Source organism: Marmota marmota, unplaced genomic scaffold (assembly GCF_001458135.2).
Source record: "Marmota marmota marmota unplaced genomic scaffold, marMar, whole genome shotgun sequence".
NCBI classification, from domain to species: Eukaryota; Metazoa; Chordata; class Mammalia; order Rodentia; family Sciuridae; genus Marmota; species Marmota marmota.
Window position 1 is genome coordinate 75,393 of NW_026000136.1, and position 10,963 is coordinate 86,355.

At 34.6% G+C, this 10,963-nt stretch overlaps 1 pseudogene; it reads right to left on the minus strand.

Moving 5' to 3' along the window:
• Positions 1-4,352: 4,352 nt before the first annotated feature.
• Positions 4,353-8,959, minus strand: LOC107155873 (annotated as a pseudogene).
• Between the last annotated feature and the right edge of the window lie 2,004 nt (positions 8,960-10,963).

A 10,963-nucleotide genomic window follows, 5' to 3' on the forward strand; every position in this document is an offset into this window, starting at 1 on the left:
GTCAATTTTCATGTACAAGAGAGAAAGTCCACTGAAATTCATATTGAAACTGCAATGATCTTTGGTTAATTTGGAAAGAACTACAATCATTGTAATGTCAAGCCTCTTGGTACATGAACATAGATGGGATTTCTCCTTTTGAAATCATCTCTACTTCTCTCAAATTGCATTCAATTTTCTGTGTAAAGATTTGCACCTCTTTCATTGGAATTATTTCCAGATATATGATGTTTTATTATACTACTTAAGTGGATTCATTTAAAATTTTTATTTTGCAATTACCTTTTCCTAACATATAAAAAGATAACACTAATTATATTGAGAAATGTTTTAGCTTCACTCTCTATTAAGTACTTTTGTAGTTGTAGATGCACATAATACTTTAATTTTATTTATTTGTATGTGGTGCTGAGAATCAAAACCAATGCCTCACACATCAGGCAGGAGCTCCACCACTGAGCTACAACCCCATCTCCATCACTTTTAAATTCTAAAAGTGTCCACTTTTTAAAAATATATATTCTTATGTGTAATGTCTCATCCATGCTAGATGAGTGCTATACCACTGAGCCACAACCCAAACCTTAAAGTGTCCACTTTTAATACTTGTATTCAATAGTATACTTAGAGAATTCAAGATTACATTGGTTTTCCATTCTGCTGATATTTCTTCCAATTTAATGAAGTTTCCTTAATTTACTGACATACTAGTATTACAATGAATGGGTGTTAAATTTTTAAGAATATTTTTATGGTACCATTTTTTATTCCTTTCTGAATATGACAATAAGAATTGGTTTTGTGAACACATAATTGATTTTTGAATCCCAACCTCGTGGTAATATTTGATATATTGATGGAATTGACTTGCTCTTATTTTCTGGAGTGTTTGTGCATCTACGTCCATGATGGATATTAAAACTTTTTCATTTCTTGTGAAGTCTTTGCATGTTTTAGAATCTGGGTTCTAAGTGGAACTCATAAAATCAGCTGAAACTCTGTCCTAAGAGTTTAAGATTGGTATTAGTGTTTCCTCAACTGTTCAGTAGAACTGTACAGGAGGGTAACCTGGGCCTGGACCTCTTTATGACAGTAATAATATTAATTATTATTTAATTTTATTAATAAATAGAGAGTTCATATTTTGCACTTCTTATGTGAGATATGGTAAACTATTTTTCCAGGAAGTTTCAGTATCAGTGGAATGACTTTGATACTTTATGTCTTTTTGAAGTTCACTAAATTATTTTCTTTATTATTTCTTCTTTCTACACTTTTGTGTGTTTAATATTTACTTTCTGTTATCTTCTTGAAATACTTGTCAATTATTCCGTCATTCTTCTGTATTTAGGGCCCAAAACACTATAAACAATATTTAATGCATCTATAATTTTAGTTATGTCTCATTTTCCATTATTATTCAGTTTAGAATAGTCTATTAATTTTCATCATAATTAACTCATTCTTTTCATAGATTTATGGGTTTTTATTTATCTTTTTGTTATTGATTTCTAGCTTAATTGCATAATGGTCAGAATATACTTCTAAATTATTTCAAACCTTTAAAATTTATACTTAGACCATGACCAATTTTGGCAAATGATCCACCTGCACTTGAAACAGTTGTGTACTTTGTCAATAGCTGGTGCAGTATTCTGTATGTTTATCAATCATACTGTTCAGATTCTACATCCTCATTGACTGATATGATGGCTTATTGTAATAGTTGAGATATGTATGGTTACATTGTAAATTGGATTATTTTTTCCTTATACATATTTTCCATTTTGTGCTTTACAAATTTAAAAGCCATGTCATTAAATTCATACAAATTCATAATTATTTTATTTTTCTTATAAACTCCCCAATTTCATCATAATGAAATATTTTGTTTCTATTTCTAGCAATCATTCTCACCATAATTTCTTTTTTAGGTAGTAATAGAAACGTACTCAGTGTCTTTTCCATGCAACTTAGTCATATGTACAACTTTGCCAACCTATTACTTTTGCCCTTTCTGGAACACAATCTCAAGGTATGCTTCTGGAAAACAGCACACAATTGTTAATGGTGTTTACTCAAGTGAAAAATTCATGAGTTTGTCTCCTCCCTCTGTGCTGGGAATGGCTCAAACCCAAGCTTCCCATAAGTTAGGGCAGCACTCTATGCTAATATATATATATATATATATATATATATATATATATATATATCCGATGAAAATAGAGGGGAGATNGAGAGAGAGAGAGAGAGCGAGAGAGAGAGAATATATATATATATATAAATATATATATAGAGAATATATATATAAATAAATATATATATATGTATATATATATATATGTATATATATATATATATGTATATATATATATATATAACATATATAGAGAGATTTTTTTTTACACAGAATAGTATAAATGTTTCTGTGTGATTGACTTTGCTGTCCTGTTTTTACAATATAGAAAAGTATACCTGAATAGCTATACTAAATGTAATCTTTCAACTTTGGGATGTAAACAGAGCTAGAAAATTATATGCCCAAACCTCCCCAAAGAGTTTTTTAAAATTATTGAATTAATGTGGCTATTAATCTTGCTCAGCAATTTGATGCAAATACCTAAATACAAAAAGCTTTTTAATGAGTACTAAATGGGAAGAAAAAGGCTTAAGACTTTAGATAGTTTCTTGAAAATCAAAAACTAGTAGCATTTGATTAAAACCAAGGCATTCTTAAGCAATGCCAGCATATATACTCTACAATTATAATCAAAATTTCACAGTTTTTTGCACACTGTATATAAATACACATCACAATGATGCAGTTGGATTAATCCAAAATATATACAAAATAAACAATGTTTAGATTTAGACCAAAAACTTAATTGCAATCTTTTGAAAAATAACTTGAGTAGTTATTTTATCTCTTATGCTAATTTACATTTATGCAAATTTTAATTAAACCTACTAGATTCAAGTGCTAAGAATGTCTGTCATATCTATATTTAAAGTTACTACACTATAATTTTATAAATCCAAATTTAAAACAAATGGTACTTTAATGAATAATGGAATCCTCTTCTGGATCACTTAATTTCTATTACTTATGTCTTGCTTTTTCATATGAGCTTATATATACATTTAATACATGCAATTATGGAGTCCTTGAAGAAAAGAAATGATCATAGACTAATAATTAATGAGGAATAAAGTACCTAATAGAATGCCTGAATACCAACATGGTTTTTTTCTGTCATAAAATCTGTAATCCTATTTTTAAAAAGGCTTGTAAATTCACAGTTATTAAATTACTGAAAATTATTTAGGTTATTTTAGCAATTATTTAAAAACACAGATACCTTCAGCTTACCAAATCACTAGGTAAAAATAATGGCATATTAAGCATTCCTTATAAATACAAATCCCACTACAATTTTGAATGCTTTGTTAGGCAGTCTATTTGGGTAAAAAATTAAGAATCATGTATTGGTTTGAAAGAATTTAGTTCAAATGTCTACAAAGAGAACTGTATTGATTAAAATTCTTTCCCTAAACTTATCTGTTGCAGCTTCTATATTCCTTATTTCTCATCCCAGATAAATTTTATATTTGATAGTTATGTGAATATCTATGTTACCGCTACATAATGTTTAATTCTATTCACACATACCTCATTTTAACAATACCCAGTAATCACTTCAACACTTTATTGTTTCAAACACAGGCCACCTCTGAAAGACAATGGAGAGATCCCTAAGCATGTTAGCCATTCCTCATTAAAGAAAAACTTCCCTCCTCTGAAAATCACTTACTGTACCTTAATATTTTGTGTGTTTTTGAAAATATAACTACTTAATTTAAAAAATGTGCCTGGGGATATCTTCCTCTTCTGATTTTCAAAAGTAAAAATAGCATATTCCAGAATTCACCCTAAAAAATCTAATTTTTCTTAAAAAGATACTGCTGTTCTAAACCCAAGATGTCATTCAAATATGTTCCATATTTGATAATGTAGACATTCTATCTGTGTTTATTCTAAATCTAAAACTAAAGAATGACAGGGCAATACCAATGTTGCTTTGGCTGTTTCTTAAGGAAATTAAGAATCTATATAGTACAGTAAAGAAAAAATTTTTAAAAGAAAAATCCAATTTAGAAGGGGCATAGAATTAACTAAGATTTAAAATGTTCTCATTTCCTCACTTGAAATTTCTTCTCTTTTAATATTATAATTTCATATTTATTTTTAAAAAGGACTGAATTAAAATACAGTAATTGTTAAACTATCTTCCAGAAATTCAAACATCCTTAACATTTCTGTACAGGCCCATTTATCAGTCTTGTACAAGAGTTCATGGTACCAGGGTCACTTTTGCTTTTCCTGAAGAGTTGATGATGCATATCAAAATCATCCCAATGCCTCAAGAATCACCCACTCTGCTGCTGCCTTTGATTCTCTCTTCTTGTCTGCCTGCTCTGGTTGGGTGTGAAGCCAATTACTACTTCCTTAGTTATAAACATAAATGGCAATTTTCCTCCTCCAATATTCAAAGCCACTGTTGGCCTAGTAAGCAAGTCTGAAATAATCTGAGAAGATAATTTAGTCTTCTGCTGTTTGTTGCTGCACTCTTACTTTAGTTTCACCTGCCAAATGCATCCATGCCTTTCTTTATTTATGGGTTTTCTTCAAAATTCTTGCAACCAACACATTTACATATCAAGGAACACATTATTTTTGCCTCATAGCACTCAATAGTTTTTAAGACATCCTAATATTGGCAATTACATCCCTTGCTATGACATTGATATGATTCTCCCCCTTTCCTTTCCCTATCTTAGGCTTAAAATCTTCTCTATTTCTGTCAAGACATGCCTTTATTGCTTTTTGCCTTTCATTTTCATGTTCCAAATTGTTATAGCAGTTAGTACAACTGCAATTGTTATAAAATTTGCCATTTACAAAGCAATCACGTTATAATTCCAAACAGTGATTTTGTACAATTACAGGGCTTTCTGGGCTGACTGGCAGATACTGATGGAATTATGCCATTGAGTGGAAGACTTGCCTGGGTCTGGATACCAGATGTTCCAGTAAAATTAGAGCTGACTGCTATACACACATATGAAGACTGCTGTGGCTGAGAAATGTACTGAGTTGGAAGCACTGCATAACCCACAATCCCTATTCCTGGAGCAGGTGCCAGGACAGTACCTGGTGGCAGGTTAGGGAGGTTGGGCTGGATCTGTGACAGTGAGGTTGAAGGCATGATAAGCCATTGGTATGGTTGGCTATTAGTTACTATTTATGAAGCTGGATTGATGAATTTGGGGACAACTTGTTGGATAGCCTAAGCTTGGAAAAATGGAACTGACATTTGCACTGGGGTTGTATTAACAACCACTGGCTTTGCTTCCTAAAGAGGCTTAATGCTTTTACTGGGATTCTGACTAACTGGTTGGGTTAAGATACTGGCTTTTGTGTCAGTAACAAATCAGACATTATGAAACTTTCTTCGAGGCACTTGAATCTGCTGGGCATTTGCCAGAAGTTCCAGAGGAATTGGGAGCCGTTTCCAGAGGAATACTTGCCTTAAATTGTGATATGCTCACTCCTCCAACAGTGATGGTTTGCACAGCTGATTCTATTGCCTTATTTGGTGATTTCAAAGGTGAGATGGCTATTTTATTTGGCACCTGCATTGTAGAATTAAAAGTTGATGCAATAACACCACTTTAAGATATTGTTATGGTCTTTGATGGAGTTCCAGGGGTAGACTGTGAAAGAATCTTACCTGCAATGACTGATGGTGATAATTGAGTTGTCTGTTCTGTAACTGCTTTACTATTAATTGGTTTTGAAAAGATCAACTTCATGATTACTGGACCACAGGTTGGTGTTCCAGGCTTCTTAGCAATCTCATCTGGTACCACCCCTATGATCATTCTCCTGCTAGAAAGGTGATCAGGTGCAACACCGGAGGCACCACTGCCTCCTAACAAGGCATTCTTCAGGCTCCTAGCAGCTGTGGTGCCTCCAAGACACAAATCCAGGTTTGTTCAAAATCACAAGCCCCACACCATCCTACCACTTCATCCCATAATTCACTATGTCTATAACTTTTAATTGGAGTATTTTGTCCATTTCCATTTAATGTTGTTCTACTCATTTCATATTCCTTTAAAAGATTCTAAAATATGATTTACATGCCATAAATTTCTCTTCCTTAAATTACACCATTTCAATGCTTTAAAGTTTATTTACAGAGTCTTGAACCATGATAATCTAATTCCCAAAAAGGTACAGTCTTATGTATTCTTATTTTCTCTGCTTTCTTTCTCCTTTTACATTAATCATATATTCAGATATTCCATTTTACCTCTACTGGTTCTACTTTATTAATCTTTGAGTTAGTACTCTAAAGATTACACATGCATCTGAGGCATTAATAAACTAATACAGGTTAGTAACAGGTTAGGAAAAGGTGGGACCTTGAAACATGTGTTAACAAGCTGAAGTCTTTCCTTTTGTGTTATAACTGCTCTGCATCTCAACAGCATGCATATTTTAAGCCCTACCTTTCCAAGAGTGTCCAACTTACCTCAGTGCATTTCTTATCTCTTTGGAATTATGGATCCCTCATAACCTGAGCTACCTCAGATGCTTCCAAAGCCTCTGAACCCCCCAGTTATTTTTTTGTTTTGCTTATTTGTTTATTTAGTATTTGGTTATTTTTGGTAATTTATCACCTCTTAAGTAAATCCTTTAAAACTTTCCCAGTTTAGGGAGCTTCTTTCTTCCATAGCCAGAACACTGGCTGGCTGCAAGCTGAAAATGGAATTACTGATATTTTTCTGATATTTTTCTTCCTAAATTTTTCCAAATAAGGTCTCATCCAAACAATAAATATTCAAAACAAATTCCAACAACTTTGGTTTTGACCTACAGGTTTCCTTCCCCCAAAAAAAACATGTGTGTAATACATGGATTCCTTGTTAAAGAAGTGAACCAACTGCCAGTCAACAAAGAATTAAATGAAAGCCACACTGTACACTTTCATTAAAACATTTGCATGTGGGTAAATCAATTATATTTTAACAGGCAATCAGCTTAAACCTTGAAAGTAGAAAGGGAAAGAAACAAATATTTAACTAGAATTTGTTAAACCATAAACCAACATTTATACCTACTGACATAGGCTTTGCACTGGTTACTTGTAGACTTGCATTCTGCCCAATAACTAGTATTCTCATTAGTTATCATACTACTTTTCCTTTATTTACCTACCATTTTTCATCTTTACATATATTCCTTTCTTTTTTTCTTTAATTTTTTTTGTGGTTGTAAATGGACAACATGCATTTATTTTATTTGTTTATCTTTATGTAGTGCTGAGGATCGAACCCAGTGCCTCACATGTGCTAGAAAAGAGCTTTACCACTGAGCTACAGCCCTAGCCCCTTACATGTGTTTTCAAATGGCAGAACTATAGACTCACTGGACCTCCAACAGAGCAGTCTCATAAGTGCTCTCAGGTAGGCTGAGTAATTTGAAAATGGAAAATTCAAAGTACTAAATAAGGACACCCTGGTACCGTACTGATATAAGAGAAATTATAAATAATTAAATAGCATCTCTGTGTACTGGGATATTGAATGTGATATTTATTTTAAACTGCATGAGACTGAAAAATCCTTCCTGTTATCACTTTGAGAAATTTACCATAAACTTAATTAAGCAAATGAAGTCACAAACAGAAGTTCAGTAATGTATTAAGACATTGACCCTATTTTCTGGCTTTACTGTGACTTTTTTTTTTAATTAACCAGGCAAAACTCCCTTTTCAGATGTTGAACAATGAAGCAGATTTAGTAATCTTAGCACTCTTCCACACTAACACATGTGTGACCTAATTCAAGTAAGACCTTTTAAATTTTATTTGCAAATTTAATTATTTTTTAAAAATTTAAACAAGGCAACAAAGGACTATGATCTACCACTTCCTAAATAATTCCCATTTTAGAACAGGACAGCTCTTAGAATACTAATTAAATGCTACCTGAATTTGCCCAAACACTCAGGAAAACATGTATACTTTTAACTCACTGTAACTAAAAATTCCTCAAAGCACAGAATATGCTAAAATGGCTCATGCATAAATTTCCAAGTTAACAAATTCAAGTGGATGAGTACTAATAATATAGTAGCTCTTTCCCATGTAGGCTACTTATGAGAATTAATAAATACAATCAAATACCATAAGAAATTACATATGAAGGGAATCAATAGTCAGGAAGAGGACGAAGAACTTGTAGAAGGAAAAAAAGCAATGAGGGAGGACCACCTTATTATGAAACACTGGAACGTTTCTAAAATGTCAGATTATTAAATCACAGCACTTGACAATAACAGACATGCTTTTGTAACAGCCTGGGAAGGGAAGTAAATTTACTGTATAATTTAAAAGGCATCACAGTACATATATGGAAGGGGATTATCAGTCATGAATAATGATGGGATTGTGGCATAACCATTGGGAAAAATCAACTTATAATACTAATCTCAATAACCCTCAAAACATATTTACCAAGATTTGAGACAAAAATAAAGAAGGAGGAGTAACTCTCCAGAAAAAAAATATAAAATACAACACCATGCTTTAAGAGAATAATCTTATGGGGCTGGGGATATGGCTCAGTCAACCAAGCCCGCAATGAAATGAGGGCAGTTGTGGCACATAATTGAGAACACCCCACAGCAGCACTGATGCCCATCCAGGTACAGAATGCTACCTGCATCTGTGGGCATGCCCCACCATTTGCTTGCCTCCCCACAGCCTCTGCCACCAATGGCAAGCTCTGCTGGCCATGCTGCTGCTGTCAGTTTCAGCCAAGCTGGTGCCGCCCTGGCCTGTGCTTCAGCCACTTCAATGGTCTCCCCATGTATCACCACTGCCTCTCATAAAACCAAGCCCAGTGGCCAGACAGTGACCATTCTCCCTGGACTTCCCACAACTCCAGATGGTTCTTCATCAGCTTGTGGGAGCAGTTCAGCAAGCAAACTGGACAAGGACAGTAAAACAGAAAAACAGGGTTTATTGAAGTTGCTTTCTGGTGCTGCCACAAAATGGAATCCCCGAGTATCCCCTCCAACATTGCTGAAGTGGAAGTAGAGGTGGAAGTAGAACTGGAAGTGGGGCTAAGTTGTGGCAAGTTGCCCCTACAGAGAGCCATGTTCCTGAGCTACCACTTGGGGGATACCATGGCAGGGCTGGCTCCTGCCTCATGGACATGAATGGCCCAGTCACTGCAGCACCAGTAGGCACAGCCTTGGATCAAGAAGCATTCCATCTGCAACCTAGCTCCCTGGACTTTGCAGTCCCCATTGCTTCACCTCCTCATCAAGCATGTTCCTCGCTGGATACTATCATGAATGAGTCTAGCCTGTTGTTTGTGAAAGGCCCTCGGGGGTGGTTTCCTATCCTCCCCAGAGTGAGGCAGAACTTGAAAATTGAAAGGAGATATTATGTTTCTTTATAAAAAGTGAAAGGATGGCTGGTTAAAAGTCACATTACAATACAATAGGAAAAACTGGGCTTTTCCCAGGAGGCTTTGTGGAAAACATTGGAGGAGACAAACACTGGGAAGACTTAAAATCACATCACACAAATGAAGAGCACAAAGTAGTCTGATGGAAAGAGCACATGCGTGGACTTCCAGAAGGTCAGGAGCTCAGCAGGGGGTTGGTGTGTTACTCCCCAGTCTCAGCACAGCCACACCAGCCAGCAGAGTGAAGCAGGTGTCTGGGTTTTACCACTCAGTTGGGATTTTAAGGTGTGCCTTGTGCTGAGCAACCATTTTTTTTATGTATAAGTAAAATGGATAATTGTTTACAAGGCTTAGCTGATGTATTTGCTTCTTTTAAAACTGAAATTTTCTTGTAATAGATAAACTCTTTGGATTATGATTTCAAGAAATTAATTTATGAAATGAGAGCCAAGGAGAAGCTGATTATCTCCTCTCTAAAGCAGGAGATTCACTGTGCTATAGAATGCATCTTCCCTCCCTTAATCCCTGCTCCCCATCATTATATTTTGGTTCCTTAAGACAGAACTTTTGGTTCTCTAATTTGGGTTTTCCTCTTTGAGAAACTAAACATACAATTCAGTAAGTATTAATAATGGCCTGTGCTAGGGAGAAAAACTCAAGAAAAGAAAAGTTAATGATTCTTTTTCTAAACTTTTGATCATGAGTCAACCTGAAGATTTAATCCTCAATTTAATTGTATAGGTTTTTGATTTTCCTAGAATGAAACCAATGAAGTGATGGGAAAAACAAAGCACAGTATTGACAAGAAATGTATTCAGAAATAATATTTAGTTTTATGACAGAAGCAGCTTAATTCATTGATTGTAAAGTAGGCAATGTTAATCTTATACTTGCTGTCGGAGAATGGCTATGAAATGTAATTTTCATTTTACCCCATGAACTGCATGTCCAGAACATTTTTGAGATGTGATGGTAAGTGATGTGCTTGTGTTCAAGTCAAATGCTGAAGAAACAATGTGAAAAATTTACATTCATTCACTGTGGCTCTTTCTCAACCGTCTTGCATGTTCCACAGTAACATGGATGTGCATGATGTATACATTTCATTGCAGTTTTCTGCTGAGTTTAGTTTGCATTCATAATTGACCAATGCAAGAGATGTTAAATAACCAGTATTCTCTACCCCAAAGCCACTCCTGACCAAGGTCTGCTGAGCACACTCTCTCCCTCCCTGGGTAAGGTGTCCATCAGCCATCACAGGAGTCATAAATAAAAATGCTCTTTGTGTTCTCCCAGCAGACAGAAGGAAAGAAAGAGTTTATCCAGGAGCTGTTCCATGAAAGCTCCAGAAGGCTTGGAAGGAGACAGTGTGTCCACACCTTCCAATTGTCCTAGGATCCAGCTGAGCCTACCTTTT